An 18,283-nucleotide genomic window follows, 5' to 3' on the forward strand; every position below is an offset into this window, starting at 1 on the left:
TAGTGGCTCATTGGAGTGCCTCGTGCCTCCACACCGCTCCAACGGAGACGTAGCACCCTTGGGTGTGAACTTTGGGATACATCGTCGTCTCCTCGTGCACCGGTTACTTCTCAACCCGAGCTCCTTTACCTATGCGCTTTACATTGTGATACCTATCATGCTTGATGCTATACCTATCTTGTTATCATCTTGTTGCTCATCATGCTAGCATAGTTTATTGGAGCACTTAGGCAAACCTCTAGTTGTTAGGCCATGAGCTAAACTAGTAAACTCTTGTAGTTTTATTCCGCCTAGTTCAGCTCTCAAATAGAAGTTTTTATACACCGCCTATTCACCCCCCTCTAGGCGACGTCCAAGAACATTCAATTGGTATCAGAGCTAGGGCTATCTTATCTTGTTGGGCTTCACCGCCTAGAGAGTATGACGTCGGCTAGAGGATTAGTGCACATTTATTCCTATACATTTGATGGCACTAATTATGATGCTTGGAAATTCTACATGCTTGATTATTTTAGGGACATGCACCCACATGTGGAGCGAATTCTTGATATGGGTTTTTCTCCTCCTAAGGATCCACAAAATCCAACTTTTGAGGAGAAGAAAAACTCTTATCTAGATGCTCAAGCTACTAAAGTCCTTTGCCGTGTTGTGAGTCATGTAGTGATTTCCTCCATTGCGCCTTTCCGGAGTGCTCATGAGGTTTGGACAAAGCTTCGAGATACATATGGTGGATCCAAGACCATTGAGGATGATCACGCTCCTTCCACTTCACCAACGTGTGGTAAGACACAAGGTAATGGTATGGTGAGTGGTGATGAACATTGCATTGTTGATGGTGAGCGCTCTCTTGATGATTCTTCATCTCTATCCCATTGCAATGTCTCATCTTTGGACTTTAACACTTGTAGCACGATAAATGTTTTACATGCTAGTGTTGATAGTCCTTGCATATCTTCATCCCATGATGATATGCTTCTCTTGTCTTGTTGCCATAATGAAGATACTTTGCTTTCCTCTAGTACTTGTGTGACTAACAATGTAGAGGAAACCGAAGATACTATGGGCCAAGACAAGATCTTGGATGGAGCTTCAAGGAGTTCATCTTCTTCATCATCGCATGGTTCCTACACTTGCCTTATGGCTAAGGCTTCTAAGGTATCTCCTTCCTTGGAACCCTATCTATCTAGTGATGATGAGGTTGATGATATGGAAGTACTTAATGTTGCTTCCTTAAACAAGTTGGGAGAGTCGGTTTATCATACTCTTCCTAAGAAGAAACTTGTTCGCTCTAACTTAATGAAAATCTTCAATTTTGCCATTAAGAGCACAAAACTTATTGAGAAAAAGGAAGAGCATGAGCGCGAGTATGCACACGAGATTATAAAACTTGGTAAAGCTCTTAAAGAACAAGAAGCCACCAAAGAAACTCTTGAAGAGAACTTTGCTATGAGGATACTTATGGAAAGGGAATCTCATGATAGAGCTTTAGAGGTGGCACATGATTTTCAAATTAAAAATGAGAAGCTAGTTAGTGCTAATGATAAACTCCTTGAGGATTTTGAGCTTCTCAAAAGTAGCTCTAGGGCTATTGAGAGTGGGCTCATCAAACTCACCGAGTCTCATGAGCAATTTAAAGCTCTCAACCTAATAGAGCTTGCTAAGTTGACTTCTCCTTGTGCTATGATTGATAATGCTTGTGCTACTAACTCTACCTCTTGTGAAGCTTCCATCTTGAAGGAGAATGTTGAGCTAAGGGCTCAACTTGCTTTGCTAACAAGCAATTATGAGAAATTGGAAGAGAACTATGGAAAGCTTTCTAGCTCCCATGATGATCTTCTAGTCTCTCATAATTTGCTAAAGTTAGCCCATGAGGCTATCATCACAAAGGTAAAATCTTGTGTGCCTCATGTGAGTACTAGCACTACCTCTCAAAATGCTATTTTACCATGTGCTAGTGCTTTTAGTTCACCCACTCATGCTATTGACTTATCTTGTGGTGAACTACCTTCTATGCCTTGTTCTACTATTCCATGTGCTAGTGCTAGTAAATCACCCACCCATGCTATTGCTATATCTTGTGGTGAATTACATACCTTACCTTGTTGCTCTAACAATAAAGCTTCCACTTCCTCTAGTACTTGTGTTGTTACTAACCATGTAGGGGAAATCGAAGAGCTCGAGGCCCAAGTCACTTCTTTTAAGAAGGACTTGGTAAAGGGTCACGAGGGGAAGCAATTCCCCAATGACAAGAGTGGACTTGGATTCAACTCCAACAACAAGAACAAGTCCACCTCGCACAAGCGGAAGAAGGGCCAAGGGCATGTGAAGGACCCCGCCAAGATTGTGTGCTTCAAGTGCAAGATTGAAGGGCATCATGTTAGATTGTGCCCCTTGAAGAATAAGCCACTTGGCGAGAAGAAACAAGGGAAGCGGCCTCAAGATGGAGCTCATGGTCTACCTCAAGGCCAAGCTCAAGATCTACCTCAACGTGAAGAAGGGCCGCTACCCGAGAAGGATGAAGCCAAGGCTCCCGTTGCGGAGAAATCAAGTGAGAAGAAGGGGAGGAGAAGAAGATGCTACATATGCCGTGAGAAGGGCCACATCTCCTCCTTTTGCACAAGTGGTAACTCATCCAACCCTATCTTGATCCATGGTGCTTACTCTCTACATAAGGATAAGGTTGGCGATGTGTTTGCCAAATATGTTGGCACTCAAAGTGGTTTCACACAAAGAACCATTTGGGTTGCCAAGCCTATTGTGACTAACTTCTTAGGACCCAACTTAGTTGGGGACCAACAAGCCAAAACTTGATCAATAGGTACAAGTGGAGGGCATGGAGGCTTGACTAGCTCATGAAGACTTGGGGGATCTTCATCATTCTCACTTCCTCAAGTCAAGTTGTATTCCTCTTATCCTTTACCCATGCACCTCCTTGTGGTAACGAGTTCTCAACTCCTTTACATTGAAAGTTACTCGCTCCCCTTTTGCATGTGTTGGTTTTGTACCTTGCATGTGATTGTGTATGTTGTGCTTCCTACTTGCTTACCTTGCTTCTTATGTGTTGGGTGGCACATCATGTACAATTGTTCTTTGTTGAGCCTATTGCATCTTGTTCATATCTTAGTTGTTGGCTCATGTGAGAAATTAATAGACTATCCCATTTTGGGGGAGTGATATGCTATGTGCATTTCACAATCCTAAAATGTGCGACATGATGAATTAAAATCCTAATGTCCATTAATCGTCTCATTTGGTTCTTATTTGCCTCTTGCTCGGAAAATGTCTTTATCACATTATGGGGGAGTATTGTGCCGTGTGCATTTTACAAGCCTAGAAAATGTGAACATTTGAGGTTGTGTCACATAGAGTCGATATAATAGATTATCTTGTTCCTATGTGATATGTGTGCTCAAACAAATCCCACTTTACCATTTGCTTTCTTGTTGTGAAGATAATCTTGGACATACTCACAAACTACATATGGATATTTCATATACACCTCTTGTCTTTGACAATTGGTAATAAATTGTGTAGTATTGTTCCGGATCATCCTCACACTTGGCTCATGTGCTCAAATTGCTTCATTTCTTGCCAAGAATTCGTTCTTATGGGTTAGACTCCCATTTGTCTTCCTTGCTTCTTTTGGATCTCCTTATTTCTCTTGAACCTTGTTGGTGTTTTGACGAACATGATTGAGAAAATCCCATATTTGTGCATTTTGTATTCAAATGCAAAATTCTAAATGGTGCACTAATTTTGGGGGAGCTCTCCTATGTTTGCTAGAACACTTCCTTGTTTCAAGATTTTGACCTTGGAAGACAAACCTTTCCTTTTCGGTACTTTTGTGCCATCATAAAAAGTGTTGAGGGTTTGGTTTATTCGAACCTTGCTTTCTTTGGGAGTGGGTTATCTCATTTCTTATATTTGGTTTAGATTCTTAACATGAGATAAGTCCTTGAGCATATTTGTTTTGGATATCTTGCTCTATCTCTCTTGTACCTATCTTGTGTGTGCATGTTTCTTTGTGAATAAATGTCTCCGTGATGTTGTCCATTTAGAGAAACTTATACACATAAGAGATGGTGCACATCTTTTGATATCCCTCTTTCTTGGAGTCTATTCCTTCATTCTTATTTCACTCTTTAATGACTTCACAAAGAACTTGGCTATGAGTGCTCATTTTATATCGATTGCATCTTCAAGCACTCATAGTTGACTTTGGCACATGCTTTGAGTGGTCTTGTGGGAGTAATGATGCCATGCTTGTGCACCTTATTCTTTAATACAAATTGTTTATCTTGTGCACAAACTTGGGCGAGCTTCCACATATTACTTAGAGCATAGTGTTGGTTCATTGATTGCTTGCTTGCTTCATAGTGTCGCACCTTCATATCCTCTTGCAATCTTTGATCCTCAATATAGTTTGATTTCCTCCGAATATTCATCATTGAATATGTGCATTTGATTTCACTCACAATTATGAGAAATGCACAACTTATGGAGGAACGCTCACTATATTGGCCTTCCAAACCTTTCGTCCATTTTGGCAATTAATGCCAATGGGGGAGAAGTTTGGAGGGTTTAAGGGAATTGCTTTTGTTCTTCTTAAGCATTTGCCTTTCATGCCTTGCATTCGTTGCTTCGCATGGTTGAATATTTAGAGGATACTCCGCTAGGCTTTAATTGCCGGTATATGCAATGAAATTCAAGTTCATTCACACATGCATATATTATGGGGGAGTTTGTTCTAAATATTCAACTTGGGTTGTTCGCTAAATTCCATATCTAAACCCTCTCAAAGAGATTGTCATCAATTACCAAAATGGGGGAGATTGTAAGAACATGTCCTTTACCCCATGTGTGGTTTTGGTAATTGATGACAATCCCTATGGACTAACGGTTGCATTGAGAATCAATCTTAGGTCAAGTCCATAGTCATGTTGGACTCAAGGTTGTAAGATGGAGAAGACGGAATACAATGATGAAGATGGTGTTGAAGAGAGACAAAGACGGTGTTGAAGATAAAGAGAGAAGACGGAGTATAAGATGAAGAGAGAAGACGGCGTTGAAGATGGATGACGACAGTGGTGTGCGTACAAGATGGAAGAAGACGGTGGCATGGACAATGATGAAGACGGTGGCATGGACAAGATGAAGAAGGTGAAGACGGAGCTTGCCGACTCGAGAAGAAAGCGCAAGGACTAGGTTTGTGCTCGATAGGATAGTGGGTCGTATCATCAGAGAGAGCTCAAACCTTGCATGCATTGCATCGCGTTCTCGGTTCTTCTTGGTTCTTATGCATGAAACGGTTTTCGGTTGCATCGCATATTGATGGCGTGTAACTCACACGTTCGTTGGGAACCCCAAGAGGAAGGTATGATGCGCACAGCAGCAAGTTTTCCCTCAGAAAGAAACCAAGGTTTATCGAACCAGGAGGAGCCAAGAAGCACGTTGAAGGTTGATGGCGGCGGGATGTAGTGCGGTGCAACACCAGGGATTCCGGCGCCAACGTGGAACCTGCACAACACAACCAAAGTACTTTTGCCCCAACGAAACAGTGAGGTTGTCAATCTCACCGGCTTGCTGTAACAAAGGATTAACCGTATTGTGTGGAAGATGATTGTTTGCAGAAAACAGTAGAACAAGTATTGCAGTAGATTGTATTTCAGTAAAGAGAATTGGACCGGGGTCCACAGTTCACTAGAGGTGTCTCTCCCATAAGACAAACAGCATGTTGGGTGAACAAATTACAGTTGGGCAATTGACAAATAAAGAGAGCATGACCATGCACATACATATCATGATGAGTATAGTGAGATTTAATTGGGCATTACGACAAAGTACATAGACCGCCATCCAACTGCATCTATGCCTAAAAAGTCCACCTTCAGGTTATCATCCGAACCCCCTCCAGTATTAAGTTGCAAAGCAACAGACAATTGCATTAAGTATGGTGCGTAATGTAATCAACAACTACATCCTTAGACATAGCATCAATGTTTTATCCCTAGTGGCAACAGCACAACACAACCTTAGAACTTTCTCACCTTTGTCCTGTGTCAATGCAGGCATGAACCCACTATCGAGCATAAGTACTCCCTCTTGGAGTTACAAGCATCTACTTGGCCAGAGCATCTACTAGTAACGGAAAGCATGCAAGATCATAAACAACACGTAGATATAACTTTGATAATCAACATAACAAGTATTCTCTATTCATCGGATCCCAACAAACGCAACATATAGAATTAATTATTGATGATCTTGATCATGTTAGGCAGCTCACAAGATCCGACAATGATAGCACAATGGGGAGAAGACAACCATCTAGCTACTGCTATGGACCCATAGTCCAGGGGTAGACTACTCACACATCACACCGGAGGCGACCATGGCGGCGTAGAGTCCTCCGGGAGATGATTCCCCTCTCCGGCAGGGTGCCGGAGGCGATCTCCTGGATCCCCCGAGATGGGATCGGCGTTGGCGGCGTCTCTGGAAGGTTTTCCGTATCGTGGCTCTCGGTACTGGGGGTTTCGTCACGGAGGCTTTAAGTAGGCGGAAGGGTAGGTCAAGAGGCGGCGCGAGGTGCCCAGACCATAGGGCCGCGCGGCCAGGGCAGGGGCCGCGCCGCCCTATGCTCTGGCTGCCTCGTGGCCCCTCTTCGTTTCGTCTTCGGACTTCGGGAAGCTTCGTGGAAAAATAGGCCCCTGGGCGTTGATTTCGTCCAATTCCGAGAAGATTTCCTTACTAGGATTTCTGAAACCAAAAACAGCAGAAAACAAAGAATCGGCACTTCGGCATCTTGTTAATAGGTTAGTTCCGAAAATGCACGAATATGACATAAAGTGTGCATAAAACATGTAGATAACATCAATAATGTGGCATGGAACATAAGAAATTATCGATACGTCGGAGACGTATCAGCATCCCCAAGCTTAGTTCTGCTCGTCCCGAGCAGGTAAAACGATAACACAGATAATTTCTTTAGTGACATGCCATCATAATCTTGATCATACTATTTGTAAAGCATATGTAGTGAATGCAGCGATCAAAACAATGTATATGACATGAGTAAACAAGTGAATCATAAAGCAAAGACTTTTCATGAATAGCACTTCAAGACAAGCATCAATAAGTCTTGCATAAAAGTTAACTCATAAAGCAATAATTCAAAGTAAAGGCATTGAAGCAACACAAAAGAAGATTAAGTTTCAGCGGTTGCTTTCAACTTGTAACATGTATATCTCATGGATATTGTCAACATAGAGTAATATAATAAGTGCAATAAGCAAGTATGTAGGAATCAATGCATAGTTCACACAAGTGTTTGCTTCTTGAGATGGAGAGAAATAGGTGAACTGACTCAACATTGAAAGTAAAAGAATGGTCCTCCATAGAGGAAAAGCATCGATTGCTATATTTGTGCTAGAGCTTTGATTTTGAAAACATGAAACAATTTTGTCAACGGTAGTAATAAAGCATATGCATCATGTAAATTATATCTTATAAGTTGCAAGCCTCATGCATAGTGTACTAATAGTGCCCGCACCTTGTCCTAATTAGCTTGGACTACCGGATCATCACAATGCACATGTTTTTACCAAGTGTCACAAAGGGGTACCTCTATGCCGCCTGTACAAAGGTCTAAGGAGAAAGCTCGCATTGGATTTCTCGCTATTGATTATTCTTCAACTTAGACATCCATACTGGGACAACATAGACAACAGATAATGGACTCCTCTTTTATGCATAAGCATGTAACAACAATTAATAATTTTCTCATTTGAGATTGAGGATATATGTCCAAAACTGAAACTTCCACCATGGATCATGGCTTTAGTTAGCGGCCCAATGTTCTTCTCTAACATTATGCATGCTTAACCATAAGGTGGTAGATCTCTCTTACTTCAGACAAGACGGACATGCATAGCAACTCACATGAAATTCAACAATGACTAGTTGATGGCGTCCCCAGTGAACATGGTTATCGCACAACAAGCAACTTAATAAGAGATAAAGTGCATAATTACATATTCAATACCACAATAGTTTTTAAGCTATTTGTCCCATGAGCTATATATTGCAAAGGTGAATGATGGAATTTTAAAGGTAGCACTCAAGCAATTTACTTTGGAATGGCGGAAAATACCATGTAGTAGGTAGGTATGGTGGACACAAATGGCATAGTGGTTGGCTCAAGTATTTTGGATGCATGAGAAGTATTCCCTCTCGATACAAGGTTTAGGCTAGCAAGGTTTATTTGAAACAAACACAAGGATGAACCGGTGCAGCAAAACTCACATAAAAGACATATTGAAAACATTATAAGACTCTACACCGTCTTCCTTGTTGTTCAAACTCAATACTAGAAATTATCTAGACCTTAGAGAAACCAAATATGCAAACCAAATTTTAGCATGCTCTATGTATTTCTTCATTAATGGGTGCAAAGCATATGATGCAAGAGCTTAAACATGAGCACAACAATTGCCAAGTATCACATTACCCAAGACATTTATAGCAATTACTACATGTATCATTTTCCAATTCCAACCATATAACAATTTAACGAAGGAGAAACTTCGCCATGAATACTATGAGTAGAAACTAAGGACATACTTGTCCATATGCTACAGCGGAGTGTGTCTCTCTCCCATAAAGTGAATGCTAGGATCCATTTTATTCAAACAAAACAAAAAACAAAAACAAACCGACGCTCCAAGCAAAGCACATAAGATGTGATGGAATAAAAATATAGTTTCAGGGGAGGAACCTGATAATGTTGTCGATGAAGAAGGGGATGCCTTGGGCATCCCCAAGCTTAGACGCTTGAGTCTTCTTGATATATGCAGGGGTGAACCACCGGGGCATCCCCAAGCTTAGAGCTTTCACTCCTTGATCATGTTGCATCATACTCCTCTCTTGATCCTTGAAAACTTCCTCCACACCAAACTCGAAACAACTCATTAGAGGGTTAGTGCACAATATAAATTAACATATTCAGAGGTGACACAATCATTCTTAACACTTCTGGACATTGCATAATGCTACTGGACATTAGTGGATCAAAGAAATTCATCCAACATAGCGAAAGAGGCAATGCGAAATAAAAGGCAGAATCTATCAAAACAGAACAGTTCGTATTGACGAATTTTAAAATGGCACCAGACTTGCTCAAATGAAACTGCTCAAATTGAATGAAAGTTGCGTACATATCTGAGGATCATGCACGTAAATTGGCTTAATTTTCTGAGCTACCTACAGGGAGGTGGACCCAGATTCGTGACAGCAAAGAAATCTGGAACTGCGCAGTAATCCAAATCTAGTACTTACTTTACTATCAAAGACTTTACTTGGTACAACAAAACACAAAACTAAGATAAGGAGAGGTTGCTACAGTAGTAAACAACTTCCAAGACACAAAATAGAAACAAAGTACTGTAGGTAAAAACATGGATTGTCTCCATAAGCGCTTTTCTTTAACGCCTTTCAGCTAGGCGCAGAAAGTGTGTATCAAGTATTATCAAGAGACGAAGTGTCAACATCATAATTTGTTCTCATAATGGAATCAAAATGTACCTTCATTCTCTTTCTAGGGAAGTGTTCCATACCTTTCTTGAGAGGAAATTGATATTTTATATTACCTTCCTTCATATCAATGATAGCACCAACAGTTCGAAGAAAAGGTCTTCCCAATATAATGGGACAAGATGCATTGCATTCAATATCCAAGACAACAAAATCAACGGGGACAAGGTTATTGTTAACGGTAATACGAACATTATCAACTTTACCCAAAGGTTTCTTTGTAGAATGATCAGCAAGATTAACATCCAAATAACAATTTTTCAGCGGTGGCAAGTCAAGCATATCATAAATTTTCTCAGGCATAACAGAAATACTTGCACCAAGATGACATAAAGCATTACAATCAAAATCTTTAACCTTCATCTTAATGATGGGCTCCCAACCATCCTCTAGCTTTTTAGGAATAGAGGCTTCGCGCTCTAGTTTCTCTTCTCTAGCTTTTATGAGAGCATTTGTAATATGATGTGTGAAAGCCAAATTTATAGCACTAGCATTAGGACTTTTAGCAAGTTTTTGCAAGAACTTTATAACTTCAGAGATGTGGCAATCATCAAAATTCAAACCATTATAATCTAAAGCAATGGGATCATCATCCCCAATGTTGGAAAAAATTTCAGCAGCTTTATCACAGGCAGTTTCAGCAGTTTTAGCAGTTTCAGGCAGTTTCTCGCGCTTTGCATTAGAAGTGGAAACATTGCTAACACCAATTCTTTTATTAGTATTAGTAGGAGGTGCAGCAACATGTGTAGCATTAGCATTACTAGTGGTGGTAATAGTCCAAACTTTAGCTACATTCTTCTCTTTAGCTAGTTTTTCATTTTCTTCTCTATCCCACCTAGCACGCAGTTCAGCCATTAATCTTATATTCTCATTAATTCTAACTTGAATGGCATTTGCTGTAGTAACAATTTTATTATGATGATTCTCATTAGGCAAAACTTTTGATTTCAAAAGATCAACATCAGCAGCAAGACTATCGACTTTAGAAGCAAGTATATCAATTTTCCCAAGCTTTTCTTCAACAGATTTGTTAAAAGCAGTTTGTGTACTAATAAATTCTATAAGCATGGCTTCAAGTCCAGGGGGTGAACTCCTACTATTATTGTAAGAATTTCCATAAGAATTACCATAGCCGTTGCCATTATTATAAGGATATGGCCTATAGTTGTTACTAGAATTGTTCCGGTAAGCATTGTTGTTGAAATTATTATTTTTAATGAAGTTCACATCAACATGTTCTTCTTGTGCAACCAATGAAGCTAATGGAACATTATTAGGATCAATATTAGTCCTATCATTCACAAGCATAGACATAATAGCATCAATCTTATCACTCAAGGAAGAGGTTTCTTCGACAGAATTTACCTTCTTACCTTGTGGAGCTCTTTCTGTGTGCCATTCAGAGTAGTTGATCATCATATTATCAAGAAGCTTTGTTGCTTCACCAAGAGTGATGGATATAAAGGTACCTCCAGCAGCTGAATCCAATAAATTCCGTGAAGAAAAATTTAGTCCTGCATAGAAGGTTTGGATGATCATCCAAGTAGTCAGTCCATGGGTTGGGCAATTTTTAACCAGAGATTTCATTCTTTCCCAAGCTTGAGCAACATGTTCAGTATCTAATTGTTTAAAATTCATTATGCTACTCCTCAAAGATATAATTTTAGCAGGGGGATAATATCTACCAATAAAAGCATCCTTGCATTTAGTCCATGAATCAATACTATTCTTAGGCAGAGATAGCAACCAATCTTTAGCTCTTCCTCTTAATGAGAAAGGGAACAATTTTAGTTTAATAATATCACCATCTACATCTTTATATTTTTGCATTTCACATAGTTCAACAAAATTATTAAGATGGGCAGCAGCATCATCGGAACTAACACTGCAAAATTGCTCTCGCATAACAAGATTCAGTAAAGCAGGTTTAATTTCAAAGAATTCTGCTGTAGTAGCAGGTGGAGCAATAGGTGTGCATAAGAAATCATTATTATTTGTGGTTGTGAAGTCACACAACTTAGTATTTTCAGCGTTGGCCATTTTAGCAACAGTAAATAAAGCAAACTAGATAAAGTAAATGCAAGTAAACTAAATTTTTTTTTGTGTTTTCGATATAGCAAACAAGATAGCAAGTAAAGTAAAACTAGCAACTAATTTTTTTGTATTTTGATTTAGTGCAGCAAACAAAGTAGTAAATAAAACTAAGCAAGACAAAAACAAAGTAAAGAGATTGAGAAGTGGAGACTCCCCTTGCAGCGTGTCTTGATCTCCCCGGCAACGGCGCCAGAAAATATGCTTGATGGCGTGTAACTCACACGTTCGTTGGGAACCCCAAGAGGAAGGTATGATGCGCACAGTAGCAAGTTTTCCCTCAGAAAGAAACCAAGGTTTATCGAACCAGGAGGAGCCAAGAAGCACGTTGAAGGTTGATGGCGGCGGGATGTAGTGCGGCGCAACACCAGGGATTCCGGCGCCAACGTGGAACCTGCACAACACAACCAAAGTACTTTGCCCCAACGAAACAGTGAGGTTGTCAATCTCACCGGCTTGCTGTAACAAAGGATTAACCGTATTGTGTGGAAGATGATTGTTTGCAGAAAACAGTAGAACAAGTATTGCAGTAGATTGTATTTCAAGAAAGAGAATTGGACCGGGGTCCACAGTTCACTAGAGGTGTCTCTCCCATAAGACAAACAAAGGCATGTTGGGTGAACAAATTACAGTTGGGACATTGACAAATAAAGAGAGCATGACCATGCACATAGATATCATGATGAGTATCGGGAGCTTTCATTGGGCCTTACGACAAGGTACAGAGACCGCCATCCAACCGCATCTATGCCTAAAAAGTCCACCTTCGTGTTATCATCCGAACCCCCTCCGAAGTATTAAGTTGCAAAGCAACAGACAATTGCATTAAGTATGGTCCTTAATGTAATCAACAACTACATCATTAGACATAGCATCAATGTTTTATCCCAAGTGGCTACAGCACAACACAACCTTAGAACTTTCTCACATCGTCCCGGTGTCAATGCGAGGCATGAACCCACTATCGAGCATAAGTACTCCCTCTTGGAGTTACAAGCATCTACTTGGCTGAGCATCTACTAGTAACGGAAAGCATGCAAGATCATAAACAACACGTAGATATAACTTTGATAATCAACATAACAAGTATTCTCTATTCATCGGATCCCAACAAACGCAACATATAGAATTACAGATAGATGATCTTGATCATGTTAGGCAGCTCACAAGATCCGACAATGATAGCACAATGGGGAGAAGACAACCATCTAGCTACTGCTATGGACCCATAGTCCAGGGGTAGACTACTCACACATCACACCGGAGGCGACCATGGCGGCGTAGAGTCCTCCGGGAGATGATTCCCCTCTCCGGCAGGTCTTTGGAGGCGATCTCTGGATCCCCGAGATGGGATCGGCGTTGGCGGCGTCTCCGGAAGGTTTTCCGTATCGTGGCTCTCGATGCACCGGGGGTTTCGTCACGGAGGCTTTAAGTAGGCGGAAGGGTAGGTCAAGAGGCGGCGCGAGGTGCCCAGACCATAGGGCCGCGCGGCCAGGGCAGGGGCCGCGCCGCCCTATGCTCTGGCTGCCTCGTGGCCCCTCTTCGTTTCGTCTTCGGACTTCTGGAAGCTTCGTGGAAAAATAGGCCCCTGGGCTTTGATTTCGTCCAATTCCGAGAATATTTCCTTACTAGGATTTCTGAAACCAAAAACAGCAGAAACAAAGAATCGGCACTTCGGCATCTTGTTAATAGGTTAGTTCCAGAAAATGCACGAATATGACATAAAGTGTGCATAAAACATGTAGATAACATCAATAATGTGGCATGGAACATAAGAAATTATCGATACGTCGGAGACGTATCACATATTGCACGCGACAGAGTGATGATTTTCTCGATATATTGTATTGAGAGGTTACACCTCTATGACCATGAGAAAATCATCACTCACTCTTTTCCATGATTTCATCATGTGAGAAGATAGCTCTTGTCGCCCTCTTTCCAACAAAACTGGTTTCAGTTCATTCCGTGTTCTGTAGCCCGAGTTATCGCTTTTTCCGTTTGGCAGAAAAAGAAAAAGAAAAAAAAGGGGCGGTGGTACCGCTTGGGCTTCCGGCCCAAGTACCGCCCGAGCAGTTTTTGGTTACTGGACACACAGCGGTACCAGGCCGGTACCAGGCCGGTAGTACCGTAACTCAGTTACGATACCAGGCCGGTACCGGGCCCGGTACTACCGCCGGCCCATTTTTCCTTTTTTCTTTTTCCTCTTTCTTCTCTGCTGCCACCGCTCTTGGGCCACGCCGCCGCAGCCCAGCTCCGCACCACGCCCGCACGCACGCGGGCCACCGCTGCCGCTCGCCACGCCCACGCTCCCGCCCTCGATCGCCACGCCGCCCGCTCGCTCGACGCGGGAGAGCGCACACGCGCGTTGACCCGCCTCGGGGTATGCGCCGCTCCCGCTCGCTGCTGCGCGCGCTTGCCGCTGCTCCCGCCTGCCCCTACCCTGTTGCTGCTGCTTGGCCCCACCACCACTGCACACATGCAATCACTGCCGCCGCTGCGCTGCTGCCTCTCTCTCTCAATTCTTCTCAGATTTTCACAGTTTTTGAACACAAGCGGTAGTACCGCTCCTCATAGCGGTACTACCGGTTCTGGCCCGATTTTCAGATCTGACTTTTTGGGGGTAAGCGGTAGTACCGCTCTGCACAGCGGTAGTACCGCTTAGTGCGAATCTGACCGTTTTTCCAGCCTCCAACAGCTATATTTCTGGGCCCCTATATATACCTCTCTTCCACCTCCGACCAAACCAACCCTTCCCCTCCATTCTCTCTCCTCCATTGTTGACCTTGGGTTCTTGCTTCCTCCTCTTGATCCCCCCACTATTTGTTGCATATTTTTGGGGGAAAGGAGAGATGAGATCTAGATCTAGAGCTTCACCAACTGAATCCTCCTCTAAGTGAGAGGATCTTCCTAGATCTAGATCTTGGAGTTTCTTGGTGTTTCTCCTCACTTTGTTCTTCCTCCCTTATTCCCCCAATAGCTTCTTCTAGCTTTGTTGGAATTTGGGAGAGAAGAACTTGGGCATCCTAGTGGTGTTCTTAGCCATTGCATTAGGTGCATCGGTTGTGCTCTCTCCGGGGTTTCGATCTCGTAGGGTGTGTGTGTTCTTCCTTAGTGGTGTTCTTGCCTTAGTGGCCATCTTGCCTCATGTGGCGCATCGCATCCTTGGTGGAGTTGGTTTCCTTGGCTGAGTGTGTTAGCCTCGTGTGGCGCATAGCATTCTTGGTGGAGTTGGTTTCCTTGGTGGAGTATGTTAGCCTCGTGTGGCGCATAGCATCCTTGGTGGAGTTGGTTTCCTTGGTGGTGTGTTGTAAGCCTCTTGTGGCCGTGTACTTGAGAGCCTCCTCGTTGTGGAGTTGCCTCAAGCTTGATACTTGGGAGTTTGCCCAAGCTTGTACGGGTTCGGTGACCACCCTCAAGGGTCCCTTAGTGGATCGAGGCTTTTCTCCTTGGAGGAAAGGCTCGAGGAGAATACGGTGGCCCTAGTGGCTCATTGGAGTGCCTCGTGCCTCCACACCGCTCCAACGGAGACGTAGCACCCTTGGGTGTGAACTTCGGGATACATCGTCGTCTCCTCGTGCACCGGTTACTTCTCAACCCGAGCTCCTTTACCTATGCGCTTTACATTGTGATATCTATCATGCTTGATGCTATACCTATCTTGTTATCACCTTGTTGCTCATCATGCTAGCATAGTTTATTGGAGCACTTAGGCAAACCTCTAGTTGTTAGGCCATGAGCTAAACTAGTAAACTCTTGTAGTTTTATTCCGCCTAGTTCAGCTCTCAAGTAGAAGTTTTTATACACCGCCTATTCACCCCCCCTCTAGGCGACGTCCTAGAACATTCACTATACTAGCGACGGAGAGCATGCAAGATCATAAACAACACATATATGATAGATCAATAATCAACTTGACATAGTATTCCATATTCATCGGATCCCAACAAACACAACATGTAGCATTACAAATAGATGATCTTGATCATGATAGGCAGCTCACAAGATCTAACATGATAGCACAATTAGGAGAAGACAACCATCTAGCTACTGCTATGGACCCATAGTCCAAGGATGAACTACTCACACATCAGTCTGGAGGCGATCATGGTGATGTAGAGTCCTCCGGGTGATGATTCCCCTCTCTGGCAGGGTGCCGGAGGCGATCTCCTGAATCCCCCGAGATGGGATTGGCGGCGGCGGCGTCTCTGGAACTTTTTCCGTATCGTGGCTCTCAGTAATAGGGTTTTTGCGACGGAGAGTATAAGTAGGCGGAAGGGCATAGTCGGAGGAGGCACGGGGGCCCCACACCATAGGCCGGCGCGGGCCCCATGCTGGCCGCGCCGTCCTATGGTTAGGGCGCCTCGTGGCCCCACTTCGTATCCTCTTCGGTCTTCTGGAAGCTCCGTGAAAAAATAAGACCCTGGGCGTTCGTTTCGTCCAATTCCGAGAATATTTCCTGTGTAGGATTTCTGAAACCAAAAACAGCACAAACAGGAACTGGCGTTTCGGCATCTCGTTAATAGGTTAGTGCCGGAAAATGCGTATAAATGATGTAAAGTGTATATAAAACATGTGAGTATTGTCATAAAACTAGCATGGAACATAAGAAATTATAGATACGTTTGAGACGTATCAATGTATAATAATTTGGAATAGAGAAGAATTATATTCCTTGGTTGGATCTCCTTGTCTTGTTTCCAGGAATGAAGTAAAATGAATACCATGAGGTTCAAGGTAGGATCATAGATGAGTTTAAGACATGGAAAAGATAAATGAAGAATAGTTTCTCCAATTATTGTTACTTGATTTCTAAATAGATGTATGTTCATATGTTATGGCAAGGAATTCCATGTTATGATCTTTAATAAGATCTAGTAGTTGTTCCTTGGTACATATGTTCTTGTGTTGGTTTTAATTCCATTTGATCTAACCCTTTAGATCAAATCATCTCTACCCAAAACAAGGTTTTAGTAAAGTCACATTGAGGTTTATAACGCTTGACTTGATGAGCTACTTTAATTCCACCAAGGTCAGGTGAAACTTCTGTTACTGTGACTGTTTTACTTTAAAGCGCGAAAATTCCCCGGATTTTCTATGCATGAATGCAATGCACACATCTGTTTTCTCTATTTTTGTAACCCCAATACATGGGATATTACAGCCAGCCTTGTACTTGGACGCACCACCATAGGGGGTCCCTGGCAGGTGCCCCTACCCCCTCTCTCCCAAACCCTAGCACACCCCCCTCCTCATACACCTCCTGCAGCGCTTAGGCGAAGCCCTGCCGGAGATCTCCACCACCACCGCCACCACGCCGTCGTGCTGTCAGGATTCCGAGGAGGATCTACTACTTCCGCTACCCGCTGGAATGGGGAGAAGGACGTCGTCATCAACACCGAACGTGTGACCGAGTACGGAGGTGCTGCCCGACTGTGGCACCGTCAAGATCTTCTACGCGCTTTTGAAAGCGGCAAGTGATCGACTACGGTTACAACGAGATCTAATCTCGTAGGCTTTGGAAATCTTCGAGGGTTAGTCTCACGATCTTCTCGTTTCTACCATCTTCTAGATTGCATCTTGGCTTGTTTATCGTTCTTGCGGTAGGAATATTTTTGTTTTCTATGATACGAATCCCTATAGCCATCGCCGCCCGCGCCTCCGCGAGCTCCGCCCTGGCATCGGCGAGCTCGGCCATGGCGTTGGCGATCTCCGCCCTGGTCGCCGCGAGGCGCCCTTCTGTGCGCTCTGCTGGGCCTCAACGTCGGCAGCGACTACCTCCTCCTCCTCCTCCGGGTGGAGGTGGCGGCACATCTGAACAACGTGCTCCCTGTGTAATATAAATACACTGCCTAGTCTCTTTCCATCAGTTCGGACTTTTGGTTCAATTAGCTAGTGCAGCAATCTTTGATGGTATCAGAGCCAAGAGGTCTCAAGTTCAAGACCCTGCTCACGCAGTTTTAAAAATAAAAAAAAGATTTTGCGGCCCGCACCGAACCCACGCTAAGGACTAAAATAGCCTAGACGTGAGGGGGAGTGTCGAATATAAATACACTGCTTATTCTCTTTTCATCAGTTCGGACTTTTGGTTCAAGTGGCTAGTGCATGAAGCTTGACACTCCCAACTAAGGTTCTGCCCGGCCATGAATGGATGGTAGGGTTTAGCTTGAGGTGTGCTCGTCGCCCCCACCGATGTCCACCATATATAGCCACGGCGGGGCGGGAAATCGTTGGCGTGTAGGTCGTTTCCCGCGCGCGAAACGCCGGTGAAACTTGCCAATGTATTGGACACGCGCGGGAGCGATCGTCGTCGCGCGGGAACAGTTAATCGCCGGTGGCAGTCCTCGACGGGGCGTAAAACGCCATTAGCGAGTTTGACGATGTCCACGCTAAAAAAATACGTCCGCACCGCTGAAGGTACCCAACGCAAACGGTCGCTCTGGACCACATGGCGCGCGCCGACGTAAACGGACATTGCGTGGGCCCGCTGGAGATGCCTTACTCATTGGAAAGAAAATCACACAACCGTTGAGGCGTTAGCTAATGTTGTCACTTGTCAGTGCATCTGCAGCTAACTTAATTAGCCAGTGACTCAGGTGGGCAG

The sequence above is a fragment of the Lolium perenne genome, chromosome 6 (assembly GCF_019359855.2).
Source record: "Lolium perenne isolate Kyuss_39 chromosome 6, Kyuss_2.0, whole genome shotgun sequence".
Classification (NCBI taxonomy): Eukaryota; Viridiplantae; Streptophyta; class Magnoliopsida; order Poales; family Poaceae; genus Lolium; species Lolium perenne.